The 22,004-nt window shown below is 31.0% G+C and overlaps 1 protein-coding gene and 1 pseudogene across 1 annotated transcript in view; both read right to left on the bottom strand.

Moving 5' to 3' along the window:
• The window catches only part of SGCZ (sarcoglycan zeta), a 274,769-nt gene that overhangs the window by 134,199 nt on the left and 118,566 nt on the right, over positions 1 to 22,004 (bottom strand). The gene's annotated exons all lie outside the window — the stretch shown is intronic.
• On the bottom strand, positions 17,773 to 20,416 carry LOC105295555 (annotated as a pseudogene).

Here is a 22,004-nt window from a genome sequence, read left to right as displayed (position 1 = left end):
GGAGCGTTTAAGACAGTGAATTTATTCCTACTGTCAATATTCCTTTATAATTTACTGTATTCTTGGTTCCTTCAACATCTAAAGAGGAGAAAGCAATCTCTGGATTTGCTGTTAAGGATGACATTGCTGCAACACTAGTAAGTAACAGAATCTAAGGTACTTATGGCCCAGTCTCCAATCTTGGCTCTGCCACCCTCTTCCTATATAAACTTGAACCACTTAACTAATTCTTTGTGTATTTTGTCATCTGTAAAATTAATAATATCAGAATTTGTTATGTACTCATTGCAAGGATTCCTTAAAGATTAAAGAGCTTAAAATAATGTCTAATTTATGTAGCAGTACTCAATAGTTTTTAACCATTATGAACATTTTATTCAAAATTACTCAAATTTTGTCTCATATTATAAAGATTCGTATTGTTTATTTTCAGAGGGATTATCTTTGATCTTCAGTAGACTCATCAAGCTTTATCATTGTTACAGTTATGATGCTTTTATTCATTACCTAGTAATCTCACAACCACTTATCTACTTTTGACAGACTCTAAAGTGTCATTTTAGAAGGGAACATGGAGCCAGACAGCTTGGACTTGAAATTTGACTATTATTTACTAACTGTTGACTTCGGTATGTTGTTTAATCTATCTTAATCTAAATTCATTTTCTATAAATATCAGAAAATAAAAAATAAACAACAGAAAATATTATAACATCATAAGGATGGTATAATAATTTAATGAGATAATATGCAGAGAGTTTATGACTGGATCTGGCATATTTTTGATAATTATTCCCTGTACTGGTAGTTTATTTTAAATTAATAGATTAATATTACATATAATTAATCTCTAACTAACATGTGTTTTCTAATCAACCTCTCTCGTTTTCATTTCTTCCTTTCCATTCCCAATGGGACTGCTGAAGTTGAAGACCATTTCATCTGCAATCTCGCAGCTGCCTCCAAACTTACATTCCTGAAGTACAAGATTACAGTTTTTACACTGTCACTTTATTGAATTATTCCTTATTCTTGCTCAAAAACCCACATTGCCACAGCCCTGGGATTATAGATTTATCTTCTCCATTTTGAATGTTTAGTGTGCTTGTATTTCTAAATAATCTATTGTGAACATTATTATTTTCACTTTATGGGGAAATACCACAAAACAATCTCTTCTACTGTAGATCCTCCTTCTTTAGTATGTATTTTCAAGACTCTTTAAGTTTCTTACGCAATTCTTTGTTTTTCAGATTTTTTGCTCTCTTCTCATCATCACCTACCTTTTACCTCCACTAAACTGAACTGCTAGCATTTCTCAGAAAAAGCTGTTTTGCCATTACAATTTCTTAATCCATGTATTTCATTTGCTTGAAATGCTCTACTCTCACCTTTTCTTAATACTTTTACCCATCATTCAAGGCCCAGTCCAAAGAAAGCCTTGGTTATATCATAGTCAGAAATAACATTTCTCCCTACTATTTCTAAAATGCTATATTTGTTATTTCCCATGAACTGTATCATATTCTGATTCTAGTTTTAGGTGTATATCCACTTTTATCTCTTTAAAAGTGTATGATCTTATTTATCTATGTACTCATTTCCTCTTTTAGCATAGTTCTTCTAATAGTGGATTTATAAAGTATGTGGTAAAGTAAATGCTTGATTATTTAATTGATCAGTAAAATTTAGATCTTGATAAAAATAAAACAAAAATTTAAACTGATAACCTTATAAAAATCACACTATCATCAAAATTCAGACTTTGCCTTTAGAAACTGCAAGCGATATTTATTATAATTGTCACGCACTTGAGTTTTTGAATAAAGTGAATACATTGTTGAGAAATATTTTTTTGGAACTTATTATGAGAGGCTGACTTTAAAATAAATTATGTAATCAAAGAGAATCTACACTCATCACTTTGCAATGATCTTATCCTACTTCACTGCCTCACTTATACAATGTTCTTTATTAGCTTTAGCTGCCTGGTATCAGAGGGGTTACTTAGATGGTGGCTACTCTCAGGATTTGAATTACTCCTTAGCAGGCAAACAAAACTGTCAAAGTAATGAGTATGTTGACATGGATTTGAGAAAAAATTTAAAAATTGATGTTATTATTCAATAATTAATATAGAAAATCTAGTGTATAATTAATTATTTCAAAAAAACTTTTCAAAGAAAGTTGAAAGAATCCAGTAGTCAGGAGATAATTAAATATAGATTTCAGACTTTTTTTTCTGATTAAAACCAAAAATAAATTTCTTCCAAATTACTAGTATCATACATTTCAAAAGAAATTGATTGGGGGAAAAAGGTAAATACATATTTTTATGGCTTTAATTATTTAATGATATTCATGCTATACTTCAATTTGCATGAGAAAATGACATTAAAGAGTCAACTTAGAGACAAACTGGAGCCTCGAACAGTGGCTATTTGCGAGAACTTGGGAAATAAATATTTTAATAAAGACACATGGGGAAATAAGAATCATATTGCTTAAATATAATTACAAATCACTTTTAAATGTTTTTTGTTATTTATACTTTAGTGTATCACAAATGAATCCACTTAATTTTCAACTCCTAATTAAAGAAGAAATTCTCTTTAAAATGTCTAGGCATTTTCTTTTTCTTACTTCTGCTATGCTACTGTTATTTATAACTTATAATGAGCTGTTTTCCCCCAAGAATAAGAGAAAGAACAAATAAAACATAAGTTGACAGCCTGTTTTATATGTGTGTTTTTATTATGTTGTTTGCTGTATTTTATTTTCATTTTAATTGGCCTTCCTTATTCCTGCCTATTATCAGAAAATAAACTCTACAGTGATAATAATTGAGAGACCTAGAAATTTGACTTCTGATTCAGCTTATATAGAAACATCTTTATAGATTGTTGTTAATAAGATAACTTTTATTATCTGCTGCATGATTTATTATTACCTTTGTTCTTAGTCAATAGTTGTTCAAAGTTTTATAATTTACATATCACCAACTTTCAGAGTTGTGAAAAGGTTTTAAACATATTTATATATTGAATAAGACAATAAACACTGCACTTTGTATCTCTTATTTGTATTGATGTTCTATTAGCTATCTGAATGATTTTTAAAAGGCATAACGAAACAAAATTCAACTTTTTCCAAATTTTCCTCTACTTAAACATAATTTCTTGCCAGATATTTCATCTTTTTTTTAAACAATTCACATATTACTAACTTCATACAACATACATAATTGTTTAATAAAATCATCAGAATAAAGATATGCTGAAACTAAATAAAATTATGCTAATCTGCCATGGTAGATATCATCACAATCATGCAGTAAATGGAAAAAAAATAATGAATGAATTCAATAAATCCAATGAGACTATATTTAGGGAGCAGCAAAAATATAAACCTTATAGTAATGAGATTATGTGTAAGGGACCGGCAATACATATTTGTGTGTGTGTATGTGTGTATAAATATATATAAATGTTTACTTAAAATAATGGAGAATAGATCATAACTATTCAATCTAGTGTGAAGATCTGTAATACATATGCATTTTAAGTTCAATATTTTCTAAAGAAAAATGTTTTCCTACAGGAATTGTTGTCAGGAAAAAATTATTTCTGTGACTCAGTCTATTGATCTAATATTAATTGTATAATGCAACTTTAAATGTTCACGGAAGCACCAGCATTATGCTGCTTTAACGTGAAATTAAAGTTATACTCTGAGAATGTGATAAGCAACTGTGGCTGGAGACAGAGGCTTGCTAAGAAAGAGCACTGTGAAAACCAAGCATGCTATTAAAAACAAATCATATTTCTCGGTGGTAAATGAAGACAGCTGCAAAGAACCTCAGGGATTTGACTTAAGGAAAATAATAAGTAATGAATTTATAATAATGCTATGTACCCTAAAGACTGTCATCCATCCTTAAACGGGTGACTGAGGAACATCATATTTTAATCTTTGTAACAAGAGTATAAAGCCTAAAGGTTTACTGTTAGCAAGCCTGTCTTTCTCAAACATGCTTAATAGAATACTGGATTTATAATAAACCTAGTGAAAAAAAAGTTCAAAAGTTCAGTTTTCAAGTAAATTTAAGAAACTGTTACATGATATATTCCCACTCAAAGATTTATAATGCATGGTAGCATACCAAATACTCTAAATCTGGAGTAAAGAAACAAATGTACTTTGTTTAATACAGAGTTCGCCAAACATTTTGTCCAATGAGTGTACCACTCACTCAACTACATTTTGGAATAGATGGAATAATGTACCCTGAATATACCGTGGAAATATTGTTCAATCGCTTATATTTTACAAACTCTGAAAGAATACTTATTAAAAAGTAGGTGTGTTGTTTAGCATGTAGGCTCAAAAAGAGTTAAAAGCTACTATGTCTCCACAACTATTTATTGAGAGACTATGTACAGTACCACAAAATTCTGTTTATAATTTGACTTCCCAACTATCTTTAAATACTGGAGAGAATATGCTGAACACTGCTAGGAATCCTGACTGCTTCATGATATATAACTTCTTTCTGTCAATATGAAGTGAGACAGAGAGGAAATGTTGAGCACATTTATGGTTTTGCTTATGGTATTTGTCAGTTATTATAAGCATAATTTAGTTCCTAAAAGGAGATCACGTCTTGTCTTGAACAAAATCACGTTTCCTGTAAAGTAAGGATATGACCTAAGTGTATGGCCGCTCTGCATAGGCCGTCCTCATGGTAAGGTCATGTCTACAAATTCCTTCCAAACTCTCAAGACAACATCTTCAATTTCCACCCGAACTATTATGGAATTAAACATAATATGGAATTCACAGAGCACTTTAGCAGATTCTGAGCCAATGGCACATCACAACAACTCTGTGAAACAAACACATTATTATCATCATTTTAATTAAAACACACGCACACATGTGCACACGCATGCACACACACACACACACACACACACACACGCACACACGGAATTTGGTTTTATGCACCTAATAAGTTAGCCTGAACTATAATCCTTTCATGTTTAGTGAATCTAAGCAACTGTAGAGATAGAAAATGTAAGTTAATTTTATTTTATTAGGTAACTCCAGTAGGGTGTTCTAATATTTTTATTATTTCTTAGTTAATTTGTCTATCTTGTTCTTTAATTTTTTTTTTCATTTTTTAGCTTTTAATTTCCATCACAAACTGATTTAATCACAGCACATATTTCTCTTTTGGCTCAGACCTGCTTCATGGTATTCTGAAAAAAAAAGATTTCTGGTGAAACAGAACTCTAGTTCCAAATGATTACAAAGTTCACCACGGAAATAAAGCCCTCGGAACAAATAATTGAAATTTGTATAGTCGTAGACTATTTTAAAGGAATCCCAAAACAATATTTTCTGTAAATAAAAGATTCCACACTTTACATTCTTCCTATGGCCTGCTTTGTAATTACCCTCATCCTATAAAACTAACTTGTGTGTGTTTGTGTGTGTGTGCACACTTGAATGCATGTATGTATGCCTGAGTATATTTAAAAGAGATGAGTTGCACAGGGTGGGTAGGTAAAATAAATTTGTTGAATCTAAAATTGTAGGTATCCAACTGAGAAAATATTAGGTAAATGTCATTAGAAATAGGACAGAAACGTCATGAATACACAAATGAGCAAGCTGATTTTCTCTGTGAGACTATAGATAAGAATTTTCTGCCTTAGGGTTTCTTATGGTTCACAGATCTAATTCCATGGCAGTTTAGCATGTGCAATAGTGAGTTTATAAAGCTATAGCATTTGGTCTCTTTAAAGTAATCTCTTAGGTTTTTATTATCTGCAAATTCTTCTCACCATCAAGGAAAACCTTTCATGCAAAAATGCAATGGGTCATCTCTCAGCCAAATCTTAAAAGATTTTATAAGCTTCCTTGAGAGATGCTATAAATTTCCACTGATTTCAGCCTTGAATTTTGAAGATGATTTTTTTTTTTCTAAAACATACAGTCCAGCAATAATAGAAGTTCCATTTCAAATATCCAATTGGAAAATAACTATCCATTTGGAAAATACTTAACATGATTATTTTTCTTACGTTTTAGCTATCATATTTTATTATGGTTCCAAATGGCATCCTTTCAAGTTTTTGTTATTTTGTTTGTCATATCACAGACAGACTTCAGTGTGTAATGGAATTCTTCTTGCAGGAGCTCCCTCCCTCCCCCTTTGACAAGCCCTGTGGTCTCACAGAAACTGCTATTTCCTTATCTGGTTCTGACATGCTTATCACAGACTATTGAAGCAAGGCAGATAACTAAACCCAAGTTGGTCAACCAGATACTTTTACTAGTATATTGAACTCAAAATTAAGAACGACCAATGAAACAATCTCTCTTTGAATGTAAAACTGGAGTTAACATGACCGTACTTTAAACTGAATGGAGAAAGCCAGAATAAGCCTAGTTTAAAATAAGATGGAGAGGATAAAGGAGGCTAATTCCTCTGGGCACAAATACCCCTGTTTTGGTTTTTCCTAAGGCACAGATACATAACTATCCTTAACAAATTGTGTTGTTTCTTTTCAACACTTTCTTCAGTATTATCATCTCACAAATTCTCTCTCTCTTTCCTCTCTCTCCCTTTCTCTCTCTTCCTCCCTCCCTCCCTCTGTACTTACTAATTTAGTAAGAGAACAACTGAATCCATTTTAACAGATTGTATGATTTATATTTTATATATTCACACTCCTTCTTGGTGACTACATCCATTTCATAGCTAAAATTCTTTCAGTTAAATCAAGCTTCTTGATTCTTCATTATTCTCTTACCAACCTCTTCCTCTTAAGTTTGGTTATTCCTGTATCATCCTTTGAATAGCAATTTAAACATGTCTTACTAAAGGCATCTTCTTAGAAATTCCTTCAAGAGATTTATCAGAGTTTGTGCCAGTAAATGCTCATTGTGTTCACAACTGATTATACCGTTGCAGGATTGTAAGCTTATTGCAGGCAGGTACATTTTTTTGCATATCATCGATCCCAACATTTATATTCACAACTGGATTTTTACAAGCCAAATATGTCTTTTGAATTCTAGAAAAAGGTATTCAACTACTTACTGCCTACTTTTCCTGGATATCATAAGCATCTCAAATCAAGCATGTCTCAAACAAAAATAATAATCTCTCAATTTGAACTGCTTCTTATGATGTGTTCCGTATCTCAGAAAATTTATTATCCATATTTAATAGAAATCTGTATCTCATCTTGGACTCTTCAGCCCTACTTTTCATGATAGGTCAGTCACCAAGTCATATCCACTTTCTTTCATTCTGGCATTGTTTCCGGCATTAAGAACATTCACATTGTTGTGCAAACTTCACTATATATTAATGGAAATTTTCACCCTCCCCAACTGAAACTCTGTACCCATTAAATAATTCCCATGTCCAATCTTATGTATTCTGTAACATTTGACCATTTAAAAAAATATAAAACTTTACGTTACTAACCTTTTAAAAATTGTTTGATGTTCTCCAGTGACCTCTGATGATAAACAAAAATTTTAAGATAAAAAAATAATCAACTCACTTTTATTTTGTATTTATTTCTAGTTTTATTTGTTTTTAAAACTACTTTCATTTAATGGGCTAGTTTTCCGGACTAGTAAACATTTTTGTAAGAAGTCAGGTGTTTTCCTGAATCAAATTCTTATAAATACACCCTGAACTTGAAAAGTCTTTCTGTCAATAATTTTATTGATTATTTTCTACGCATTTTCAGTTACTGGTTTAGACATCACTGTCTCCACCAAATCTCCTTCTTTATTTTTAGGCAGAGTAGCATTCTATATCTGCTTACAAAAATGCACCTCTCTTTTTGTATTTTAGTTGCCTTTTATCAATTGGTTCTCCAATAAACAAGAAGTCATTGTAATCTTAGTGCCTAACACAGTCTCTAGAAAAAGGGAAACAATAAATGTTTGCTGAATGACTAACAATAAAGTGTTGATTTTAAGAAAATAATTTGATCTTAATATTATTAGAACATAATCTTTTATTTTTTATTATAAAATTAAGTTTCATTGTATAAAATTGAAATATAGGGAAGCATTAAAGGAATAATTCCCATGATGCCACCATTTACATGTGAACACGAGATTTTTTTCTATTGGAAATTGGGTAAAATATAACAAAAATCAGTAAGTCTTGAAAATTAAGACTAATAAGATTTTATTGTTAGAAAAGATATAATATTCTGACACACTGATATTCTAATATTTATAGTTGCTAATACTGTGATATACAATAGGAGTCCACCAGAGAGGACAAAACATAAATTAAATGAATAAAACATGATATTATAGTATCTGTGTAGTATCAAATTCCTCAGCATATGAGCTTTGTTAAAAATGCAAATATGTACATTTATACATCGCAAATGTATATATTGCATGTAAAATATATAGATATATTGCTTTACAAAATTTCTAAAAAAACATTTTGCCATGAATTCCTGAAGCTAAAGAGCATTACTTTAAGTTCTCAGTTAACTTCTATTTATTGACCAATTCTTATCACTTATATGTTCAAATACTTTTTTAGTGAAGCAACATAAATGTTATGCAATGTTATATCCAAGTGATAAAACTTTTTTTGCTCAAAATCTGACATAATTGATCTGTAAGCATCTGGATTTATTCCCAAGCAATTTTCTGTCATACAAGAATGATAACAAAAATATTCTATGGATATTTTAAAAATTATAAGTATATTTCATTTTCAATTTTGCAAGCTAGCATTCCATTGCTACAAATAAGGTGTTTGTCCTAACACTGTCCTTGTTCTAAAATATGTTGTTATTATATCTAATTTATAATGCCCATCTCTTCAATCTTTATTGCACATTTTATTCTTTCAAAGTGTTTGTGTATTTTACTTTTTTATAAGCTACAAGCAGATGTTTTGCTATAATCATGTCAGGAATGCAAGATAATTTATAAATTCAATCTGCAATAAAAAAAGAACACATTGTTTATTTGTACTAAAAAACTCAAAAGTCTATATTCTTTGTTTTCCTGATTCCAAATGAACTCATACTTTAATTGTTAAGAGTAGTAGCCAGTAGCTACTATTATTAGTAATAGTAACTTGACTGATAGTGAAGAATAGTATCTGGACTGATATTTATTTGTGAAGTTAGCATTCACAAACCTAACAGTGAATTTCATTTATTCTTCAACAAAAATTGACATATTTATTTGACTTATATGCAGATTTTCTGAATCTCTAGATGTATCATTTTAATATCTTGGTAAAGTCATTTAATCAGAGTTTTAATAATTTATAAAGTTTAATAATCATGTATACCCATTCTACTTGAAAAATTTGATAAGATGATAAAATTGGATAGCATATCAAAGATTTTTTGGAAACTCGAATAATGTTAAGACTTGTGAAAATAACCAAATCATTAACAAAAGTTATTAATTAAAGCTCTTTGGAAATTCTGAACCAGTTAGCCAATGTCTTGCATCTAACAGTAAAAAAAACAGTAAATTGCCTGACTCCAGCATCATATCTTCACTATTTTGACACTTGAGAAAGTTTAGGAGGTGTCATTAATCAAATATAGCAATTACTCAAAATCCTTTACAAACTACTGGTATTTGTCAATAGAGTAATATATTTAACAATATGAATGAACTATTAAAAATATCTAAGCACTGGAGGAAAATCAACAGATCGAAGAGAAGAATTAAGATGAATAAATTGAAACAGCATATATTTAGAAAAAGGAAATAACATAAAATAAGAGGTAATAAAATTAGAGGGCTGACTGCAATGTCTCCTAGAAAAAAATAAACTTTATTTAACAAAGAGTGTGAGATAAAAAAATCTGGATGTTCTTGATAATGAAATGTAATCATATGGGTTTTTGTTGTTGCTATTGTTGACATATGGGTTTTTGTTGTTGTTATTGTTGACAGTGGTGTTTTTTGTTCACAGAAATAAAGATAATTTGGGAAAAAAGAAATATTTCTACACATATGAATCTAACCGAAGGCATGATTTTGAGCATCTGACAGTTTATAAAAAGTAAAACTCCTTTGCTTACAATGTTTTGAATATTGTTTTTTCAGTGGCCCAGTACTAATGAAATAGTACTGTAAATACTACTCTACAGGCCCAATAATCACTTGGTTTTGAATAAAAATTAACTACATAAATATATTATATTTTCTTCTATATTGCAATTTAATTTTTAAATTTAACCTATTGACAATTTTAACACAAAAATTTTAATATTATAAACCCTGACAATATATAAGTAATGTAATATTCAGCAAAAATTGGGAGATGGAGGATAAGTAGAGAAATAAATAAAATTAATATTTTATATTAATAAAATAAAATTAAATTAAAATTAAATTAAATTAAATTAAATTAAATTAAAATTTTAATGATTTCTTCCTATTGTATGGTAGGAAATAAAGTAATGCCTAGCGATGATGAATCAAGATAAGTATGTGACTTAAAGTTATGAGGGTTAGCACTGGAATTTTAAAAATAATTGTCTAGAGTAAAAATTTAAGAAAGTGAAAGATCAGAGAAGGTTGTGTGGGTTAATTGAATTCCTCACCTTTCAGAGTGAGGAGCCAATACAGTCAACATATGTTTGATAACACAGAAAATACATAACTATTTTTTAAATGATGAGAACAATTAAAAAAAAACTAAGAAAAAAAAATGACTGAAAGTAGTTACCTTTGGCAATTGCAACTAGGGCACTGGTAGAAAAAGGAAACAAGACATTTTTATTTCATTGATACCCTACTTGTAATCCAGGAGTCCGGAATATTGATGAAATGGTTTATGATGCTGGCTTTAATTTCTTTCATAAATTAAACTTCAATCTGTCTTAAAAACCATCTTTACTGTCTATTTCAAGTGACAGAAATATTTTGGACATTTTCACAAAACTATACTTTGCTTCTTGAACTTTATTAAGATACAGTACATAATTTGGAAGAAACCATTATAATCCTAATATTTATCATATATAGAAATGATTTCAATATACTCTGTCTTCAGTAAAGATCGTTGTAGGTCCCAAGTACAAATCTTTTGTAGTTAACTACTATTTTTGAATTTAAATAATTTTGTTTGTTACCACTCACACAATAGAATAAGGAGAAAATAAAAGAGTTGACGGTAACCCTCTACTGTATTTTAGCATTAGTTTAAAAATATAACACTGAAGATATTTTATATAGATAGTCTGTTTTATAATTTCCTAAAGTCAGGAATATAACATTTATGCTAGTAACATCTCCCTTTAAAAATCATATAAGTATAATGTGAATATATAATCAATGTGACATATTTTTTAATTGAACGTATGTTCTCCTCATTAGTATTTCTATAAACAATATAGTAAAAGATACAGAAGAAATTTCCAAATGAGGTCATGCTTTACATTTATAGTTATTATTCTCCGACCGAAAGTCTCAGTAAAGACTCAGAATGATGATACCAAACTCCAACTAAATCCCTGTTCCTATCTCTAGAAATAATAGTTCACTGCTTTTGTTCCTGCATAGATATATTATATTTTAATTCCTCAGCTATGTATTCAATGATATTATTTTATTGAAGGAAAAAGATTATCAATTAAGTTTGTTTAGTATTTAACCTTCTTAAAATGATATATAGGTTTGTGATATCAGTAATAAAGGAGAAAATACATGTTACCTAAAAGCAAACAAATGAATTGCTTTCCTCAGAGTGTGATTTAAGCTTACAAGATGAAAGCTAGTTAAGATTTACAGTCACTTACTGTATCTTCCTGTAATCACAAGATAACATAACTGACCTAGTTTTCTCAAATCTCTGAGGACTTTGCATTTCTCCTACAAGCCCAGATTGTTTTTGAATTATCTATAGTTAAAATTTAAGATGTTTGGTAAGTGGCTTTTGTTGCAAGTGTTATACCTCTAGAATATATAAATATATCACTTCCTACATAACACTAACGACTTTGAAATTAATCTTGGCAACTTTATCTAATGGCTAGGCTGAGTAGCTATACTATATATGGTATTTCATACGTTCAGTCAAATAATCTCTATACTGTCAAAAGTAAAGATATTCCCAATTTAAATTAACATAATGATAATAGCATAACTCTTGATATTAGATATGTAAACAGTAGCTTATCATTTTTTTTCCTCTTTAGTTTTACTCAAAGATGGGTCTAATAATAATAACAGATTCTATTATGGGTCTAATAATAATAACAGATTCTTAATTGAATTCATAGGAACTTGGGTACTGTTATAAACTGTATTCAAGTGTACTATATTATTTAATACTTGAAAGAATCTGAAAGTTAAATCCAGCCTCAGAACATGTAAATGGTATCACTTAAATAAGAAAGTTAAAAGTTGGTAGAGATAATATTTGAATTCAAATCTGGTGTGAATCCAAAATCTCTGCTATTAACTATTATGTTACATTATATAAAGAAAATAATAATGACAATAACAAATATTTAATTCACAAGAAAAGAAACTATTATTAATTTGAATGAATCAAGATCTCATTATTTTTTAAATGTATTGGGTTAGACTGTCCTTATTAGGCATTTGAGAAACAAAGGAGGGTTTTACATACACAGACACACCCATATATACACAACTAATAAAACACATATAAATCTATATTATTATTTACTTAAGAAGAAAGTTACCATTAATAAGGAAGAGTTAGAAGAAAGATGATGGTTTTTGTGCTTGTATTGAATATAATACTCTGATGAAACCACAATAATAAGCTCCTTTCTGAACAAGTTTCCAAAGCAGTTCCTTATAAAAGAATTACCATGGTAGGTATCATGTTACCTTGCTATACCAGTTTGACCAACATGCATAAAGCGGGGAGCTTTTATAGATTCCATGACAGAAATATATGGTTTTCCGGAGACTTATATGTTACACTGCCACAAGAATTCTACTCACTAGTGGTAACTGGTCCTGGATCATGATATTTTAATGTAATAAAATAATTTCTAATGAGGGAGGGTTAAATGTATAGAAATTAACAGAGAGTAAGATTATAAAATGCAGAAAAATATGGAGACAGATGACAAGCAGCAGAAGCCATTAGGAAACAAAAGCAATAAGCCAATAGATATGATAAAGAAAGAAATTAGAGGGAATATAGTTAGCAACAGTCAAAAGGAGTGACAGACAGACTAGCCTGATAACTTCACTGGCAGAGCATTGAAGCAGGAAGCAATAAAATCCTACTCGTGAGATGATGACAAGCTATTGGAGCTACTTGGGCACGCTGAATTCTGAGAAATATTTTTGTACCCTATGAGACCTGACTGGGCAACCACTGAAACCATGCTTTCAAGACTGAATTTAGCAATTTGAAAGAGCCAAGCAATTACAGAGGTAAACATTCTGGTTTAAATCCTTCCCTCCACTGCTTATAAAATGAGAAAAATAGAAATTGATGGAATAATTAATTAACCCACTCAAGTTCCATAAAAAATTAAAATTAATGAGCTAGGAGTTGATAGAGTGTGTTGGGAAAGAAAACATTATAAACACCCAAAAATTGAAAACAAGAAATAATAAAGATAGCGAAAGACCATTAATAACAAGATTCAGAAACATTAAACAGAAAAAAAAAATCTTATTGAAAAAGGGACTGACAAGGGGCTGCTTCTGGCCATGATGAAGGGATAGCCAGAAACAACTATAAAACTAAACAAAATACATGAAAATATTTCATATTGGATGACAAGGAAAATTCTGGAATTAACATAGATATCCTCTTGAGTTTTTAACTGAATACTTAGCTGCACTTTTGCAGGGCAAGAGTTTTTCAGGCCAGTTAAAGTACAATTTCCAGAGAGAGGATAACTACCAGGGAATTATATATTGAATAGCTATTGGAAATTACCTAGGGGAGAGACACATTAGAGTTTCAATCTATCAGACTGGGGACACATTGTTAGATACCATGACAATCAGTATAGAATCCAGGAAAGTCATGGCTTAAAGTAAGGATATGGTAAGCCTAGATTAAATAACTTTTCTAGACACGTTCAAAACAAACACATTTTTTAAAAACCTAAAAATAAGCCTTGAAAAGATTAAGTTGATCTGCATGTAAATATGTAAATTAACTGCCATCTAAAGAAAATATGACATTATAATAAGGAAAACAATATACGAATACCCCACAGTAGCATGTTTGCTCAAACGTAGAGTCTAGCATAATATCACTATGAAGAAGCAGACGAATGTGATCCCGAAATCACGTAGATGACAGAGTTAAAGAAACATACACTTTAAGCAGCACTTATAAATACATTCAAGGACTTAAAGAGAAACATGAACATCAGGAGGAAACAAAAAGGATAATAAAAAATAGAAATAGATAAAATGGAAAGAAAAAGAAAATGTAAATTCTACAAGAAAAAATGCTTTAGGAAAATAATTACTGGATAGTAAGGAGATAGTGATATGAAATAAAAAAAAAGAAAAGGTCACAGTTCATGTGATATTTTTGTGTGATCCAATACGTAATATAGAGATCAGGAAGAGAAAAGAGTTTAAAAAGAAACAAATATTTGAAAATAAAATTGTAAAATTTAAAAAAGTTGAAATATATAAATCTAGAGGTCTTAGAAGCTCAACAAGCCCAAGCAGGGTAAACATAAAGAAAATCACACCAAGATAGATGATATTAAGTAGAATACGGAAAGTTAAATAAGCGTGCTTTCCAATGTTAAATTATTGTTATTTGTTAAATAAAGTTTATATTTCTACTAATAAATTTAAAGTCTCCATGTGATAAAATATCACATCCTACTAATTTAATTTTTTCTCTGTCTCAAATTTTTCCTGAGTGGAAAATTTTCATAGAGGCAATCATAGTCTGTGATTAAAAAAACTCAGGTTAATTTTTAAAAATATTATTATACTTTTTAATACATTGTAGTTATCAAACTAATAAAAATAAAAATATAAATTATTTTAGAATAAATACCATAATTTTGGCATTAACATGCCAATTTTTTAAAACATGAAATAGCATTTTGAGAAAAACATTCAGAAATAAGTAAAATATTCCAACAGAAGTCATGAATTAGAAGCAATAAAATTATTTATAAGAAAATATTTTGAGTTTATTAAATATAAAATTATAAAAAATACATTTAAACAAATAAAACGTTAGTGGCATATCATCCTGATATGTTACTACTTTAAAAAAATTAAAGCAATATAAAAATCAAAAATTTTTGCAAATATCAGTAAGTCGTATAATAAATTACAACGTTTGAGCAAACATGCTAGAATACCGTTAAGAAGATATATGTTCTATTTTCAGCTTTACCACTTAGTAGCAAAGTATATTTTGATACATAAGCAAATGTGCTAAATGTCTCAATTATTTTTTATCCTCAAAAATAATATAATAGTGCCAGACTATATAATTATGAAAATATTAAACTCTATATTAATGACAATAATTATAAGTGACAACAATCAGTATTGTTTTGAATTTTTCATTTATTTTGTCACTTGTACATTATTGCAGTGTGCAGAACTGTATATTTTGGACTGAGTAAAGTAGGTCAGGAAGCAGATAAGATGCAAGAAAAGAAGACTTGCTACCTCTACATGATATACATAAAATACAAAATGGTAACTACTTAACATCATTGTTGTCCTGGGAGGTATGAGAATAAAAAGGATAAAATGTCACATGCATTGAATGTTAAGCCAAACGCTTTATATTATTATTTAATTCTTATAATTTAGCAAATAAGTACTATCATTACCCTTAATTTAAATTTAAGAAAATCTATGCTAAGAGGAGATGAGGAATATGTCTCAAGTCATATGTTATAAAGTGGGGGAGCTAGTACCTACTTTTCTTTTTATTATGTAAGGTTCTCTTTTATTTAAAAGATCATTCACAAAATATATACATTGATTTGCTTTCTGTCATTTAGCTGAGTGTGTTTGGAATTCTATTCTTACATTCAAAAGTAAAATGGATTGCCCGGAAGTTTAGATGAATTTGTTTTGTTCTTAATCTTTTCTACACTGAAAATGTAAGTAGGTCATCTGAAAGCATCAGGTTTGATTACAACCACATAATACATGTCTTTCTTAAGCATTGGTGTTACATAAATGGTTCTTATTTCAGAAGGAAAGATGACAGGAGGAAGGAAGGGAGAGTTCTGTAAATTGCTGAGACTTGTAACAAAGACAGAGTAAGAGAAGCCAAGGATGCCAGCCAGTGACAAACTTCCACCTAAGCACACTGTGCTGCACAGGCCAGGCTACCCCTCAGCCCTCTAGTCATGTTCGTAAGAGTTTCTAGCTGCTGACTGACTCCGAATTGCTCCCAATGGAATGGACTGAAACTCGGATGATAAAGAATTTTATTTGTTCACACATAGGTGATCAAGCTCAAAAGCTATTGCCTAGCCCCCAAGTCCTGGGTAAATGCTGAACACTGTACATGGGAACAGTAAACTTTGTCCCAAAGGTGAGACCTAGTAGCTTATAGCCGCCCATCAATTATTTAATGGTTCATGACAGCTCTGCATAGTAAAATTCTCAGTTCATCAAATGAAATGGTAAAGCGCCAGATTCTAGGCCCATTTTCATTATAAAATTAACGGATGGTGGGAAACAGAGTATCGCATTGTTACTATTCCAGGGAACAGATAAACACAAGGGAGAGATGCAGAATACAGACAATGGGGATTCAGAAAAAGCATTGTCGACACTATAAAGTCAGCCTAGCACTACTCTATCACCTCCACCACCACCACTACCACCACCACGACCACGAGCACCTTTTAGTCCCCCAAAGCACCTGTGACTAATGGAAAGGAAACCAATAGCAACAGTTTGCTACATCCAGCCAGACAGAGGAGCCTGTGATACAGCCTGTGAAAGGAAGTATCCAGTTTGGACACGGTATTGAAAAAGCAATTATAAAACATGTGATCACAGTAGTGCATTCAATTGATCTATGTGTACTCCCCACCAACGTTCACATTACTCTTCTTTTAGGTTTCACTGTTTGAAATTTGAGCCTCTTCTGCTTGAATAATCCATATGGGGTGGGGGTGGGGAAACAGACACAGGACTACCTATTAATAGGGAGGGGAAAGAATTTGCAAGGATCAACAAATAGTTTATCTTATTTTGAAAACAAGGTGTCTTAAATTCTGTATGTTGATCACAGAATAAAAACAAGGGGCTATCCAATTTTTGATTTTTTTTTTTTTCGTGGAAGTCACAGCAATATAGAACTCAACATGCAGTTCAGAAGAGAAGCACTGAGAAAAATCAAAGAAAATGACTGGAGTCTGGCCAAGGTGTTCGAAATAAAAAGAGAAAGTAAAGGAGAAAAATGAAGCAGCACCTCTATCACAAGAGTTCCCACATGGTGGCTGCCTTTGTCCCTCTAGACAAACTCAGGTGCTAGAAGGAAATAAGGAGCAAGAAGGATAAAGGACAGAAGTAAAATGGGAGAAAGGGTGGCAATAATAAAAGGAAAAGAAAGCACAAAATATGCACTAAATACAGCAAAACCAAAAATGTACTAAAAATCACTTGTTAACTGCTGACATACACCAACAAGCTCTGTGTTTACTTTATAAGAAAGGAGGTCATAGGTCAGGTGCAGGAATGGTAACTGCAGGACTGTGGGTCCAGAGGGCTGGCCAGGCTGCAGTCTCACTCTAACTCTCCCCATACCATCCTCTCTCCCACTGCAAGCTCATTCTGCTCATGGTCTCTGGGCCCTTCTTCCCAGAAGATAGCAGAGCTGGGATTGGCTACTTGATTGAGTGTTGCAATTGTTCAAGGTTAAGCTGGAACCGTGGTCTCTGTGCTCTTTCCTCTTCTTCTGGTTCTCTGAAATCCATATTGGACCCTTGAAGAGCTGGGCAATCGCTAAAATGACTCCCCATTCAGGGGCCAATTCGCCAGTCACGTGGGCACTTTCTCCCCTGCCTCCCGGAAATCATCCCTGAAGCCTCTGTCATCTGGTTCACCTTTCCTGAATCCCAAACCACCTTTATCCTGTTTTCTTCCTTCTGCAATGTCCACATGAAGTGACTGATCACCCAACAGTGCACAATCCTATGTCAAGGCTTCCTTAAGGGAATCCACCTCATCGAATGCTACACATAGCAGAATCCTTTAAATTTGTCTGTGCCTTTGTCTCTGACTAGCCGTGCACTCCTTATGCTGAGATCCTTAAAGATAGCATCTATGTCGCCCTGAACTGTATTAAAAGGTAGATTTCCTACATATGCTGTGTAGGGGGACTCTGTGGGCAGCTCCTCTGGCTACGGGAACTACAGCCACCAGCAGTGCCATGGGACCCTCTGCCGTCACCGAAGCTGCTGCAGGTATCGCCGCCTTTGACATCGGTGCTCAAAGAGGAACCTCCACTTCTCGCTATTATCTAAAACTTGATCAATCAGCCACTGCACTCTTTCTGTAAGCAGTGACTAATAAACAGTTAAATACTAATTTAACTTTCCTCGGTGATAACAGCAAGTATTTTCTGGGTCACAGAAAAAAAATAACCATGAGATCAGTGCCCTGTCAAACTATGTTATGAATACATTTCAAACCCCTAAATTGACACTGGCTCATGTTCATGCATGTATTCACTTATTAATTCACTTATTCATTGGCTTCTGTGTCCCCACCAGACTATGAGTTCCAAAAAGGCACCTCCTATTTGAGTGTGTCTTTATCTCCATATCATGAGCCACACAGTATTCTGCCTGACTTGGGCTACACATTCAATAAGTGTGCCAAATAAATGGATCTTTAAACAATAAATATTACAACTTATACAAACAATATTTTTATATTTGTATTATGAACATTCTGAAATGGGGTAACCAATCAATACAGAAAGAGATTTAATGAGTTTTGTCCATGTCACTTAACTAATAACTAGCAAAACTGGGTATCAAACCTATGTCATCAATATCCAAATCTCATATTTTCCAGTACATTATTATCTACAATATTTCTAAAGCTCTCTGTTATATGCAAGTTGTGTGAATACAATATTATATTTGTTTGCTCCTTTAAGTATGCAAATAAAACACAGCACCAAATTTAAAGCAGTTTGTTAGACACGCGTGGGTGCTTGGCTGTCTACTGCTGATGGTTATGTAAGAAGTCTTATTGTCACCAGATGGTACTGCAATGTACAGCTATACTTTAGCTGCTATATTGGAATATGGTACTTGTCCAAAGAACCTGGTTATTTTGGATTTAAAAGTAGTAGACTAATATAAATACAGGTATTATCTTGAAAAATTGGATTAGAAAAATATCATGTAAGATAAAAATGTTATCTTAAAATATGTAGATACCTACTTGTACTTATAATATTCATATTTATAGTTGTACATAATTGAATATATTTGTATATAATACTTTTATTATTAACAAGACCTCAATAAATTATTTACTTTAAAAACACCATTAAAAAGTGAGATGGCAAATGAAGTCATAGATCCTAAATATTTTTACTGAAGACAGTATCACAAATTAGTTAGTTATAATCTACCCTGTAGATTATAGGGTAATATACTGTTATAAACTACAACCTGTATTTTGTATAGGTACCTAACTCTATAATAACAGAGAAAAATGTCATAAGAGGGATGCCCAAACTATGCTTATAAACAAATCTTTGAGAATCTATTCCTTTTTTATCTTTTATCAAAACATGCCAAAGTTTTACACCATGCTAAATTATTTTGTGAGTTATAATATCTCACCCAAACTTACACAGCATCTGTTCTATGCAGTACAGTTGCAAATCGATTTGAGATCTTTAAAAATTAAGGCACATGCTTAGGTAACTACATGTATTTCATAATTTAGAGTGATGATATTTTAGAAAAATCCTGCTATAACTGGAAGTACAAATTCATAATATGGCAGAAGCAATGAAATAAATACCAGGATAATTTCTTTTCCATTAAGTGTATTTGCCATTGGAGAATAAAATTTATTTCACAACTAAGAATAAATCGAATTATAATATACTTGGCTACATGTAAAAAAAAGAAATATTACACGGTTTATAAAATAATAAGCAAACTAGAATTTTCAGTAGGAATTCTATTTAACAATTTGATCTTATTTTAGTGTGGTTAAAAAATAAAAACACTCAATAAATTTCAAAAAATGTTTCTGAAAAGATTTTTGATAAGGAAGAGACATTTAGATGGTTTCGGTTAGACCAAAAATAAAATCACACTACCCAGAGGGGAACTGGTATATTTCACTATTTAGCATGACAAAATACAAATCTCACCAAAAGCACATAGTATTGCTTCATTGCGAAATGTATTTTTAGAACTACAACATTTTGTTAATTCTTTAAAGTAATGTAGAATGAGATAAAAACATCAAAATGGATTACAAAGCATATACATATAGAATCCAAAAATGGTATCTTACATAACTATTTTTTTTTCCTAGGATAAAACACATTTTAATTAAGTAATGAATACTTTGGGCTTAATCTTCTCATTAATCAAGAAATTGTGTGCTTTGTAGAATTATAGGAATACTTTGTCTCCTGAGATGTTAATATACTTTATATAGAATAGCTTGTGCTCTAATTAACCTATTTACATGCATAACTTCAAGGAATAATAATTACTTATTGTTGTCAATGGGCTACATAAATTATGAGCAAGAAATATATACATTATATATATACATATATATGTGTATATATATAATTTTATGCCCTTATGTAATGTGAGGTAGTATGGAGGAGTAATTACCAAAAGAATCTGAAAATCCTGAAAGTGTTTTGAATCTATGTTTTTCTCTGGAAAAAAATTTAGAACAATAATTTAAATTGCATTTTCATTTTTAGTTAAAACATATTTAGAAAACAAATTTAAAGTATGAAGAGTTTACATCATCTATTCTAGAATAAAGTATTTAAAACCTATGTTTCATGATTTTTCATTTCCAATATTCTGACACTGGCAGGGTAGTGGAGGTGATTTTAAACCCTCAGCAATCACAGTCAACCATGATTGTTGAAGAGAGGGGAAGGGAGATGGGAAAAGCAAGAAAGAAGGAGGAGAAGGAAGAGGAGGAAGGAGGAAGGAAGGAGGAAGGAAAGAGGAAGAGAGAGAAACAATAATTATTGATAAACCAAAATGTATTTCCCACCAAACCTACTTTAAACCTACAAAGAAAAAGGTAAAACTTAAACAATCCTATGAAACCCCACCAGAAAGAGAAGTCATTAAGAGAATATGTACAAATACACAGGAAAAAAAATGGCTAATACGCATCTAAAAAAAAATAGTTTGGTATCAGTAGTAATTAAAGGAAATTAAATTGTAATGATGTTTACTAAAGTTGCAAATTGCTAATAGAAACTATTTGCAAAACTGTGGTAATAAAGGCTCTCTAATAAGATTCTGTTTTGGAAAGTAACCTACCTAGAAAGCAATAGAGATCACTTAAAATAGTTTAAGGAAAGTATTTCTAACACGAGGACATAGACATACACTGATGTATAGGAAACTAGCTAAATGGAATCTATATTTACAGATTATAAAATTTGCGTTTAATTTTTGATTATCTTATTTTCAGAATTTCTAAATTTTAAAAAATTTTAATCTTCCCAAAGGTACAACTGGGAAAAGATCATGTTGTTGCTTAAATACAAAACAGGAGAGTGATTTCACTCATATGTGGGATATAAAACTGAAAGCAACAAACAAACAAGACAAAAACTTATAAACACAGACAAGTTTAGTGGTTACCAGAAGAAAAAGGGGGAAGAATGAGATAAATAAGGGTAAAAGGGAGTCAAATATATGGTAATGGAAGAAGACTTGAGTTTGGGTGGTGAACACACAATGAAATGATGTATTATTGAAATATACACTTGAAAC

This window comes from Pteropus vampyrus, unplaced genomic scaffold (genome assembly GCF_000151845.1).
Source record: "Pteropus vampyrus isolate Shadow unplaced genomic scaffold, Pvam_2.0 Scaffold108, whole genome shotgun sequence".
Taxonomy (NCBI): Eukaryota; Metazoa; Chordata; class Mammalia; order Chiroptera; family Pteropodidae; genus Pteropus; species Pteropus vampyrus.
Note: the sequence above shows the minus strand (reverse complement) of the source record. Positions and strands in the feature narration are given on the sequence as shown.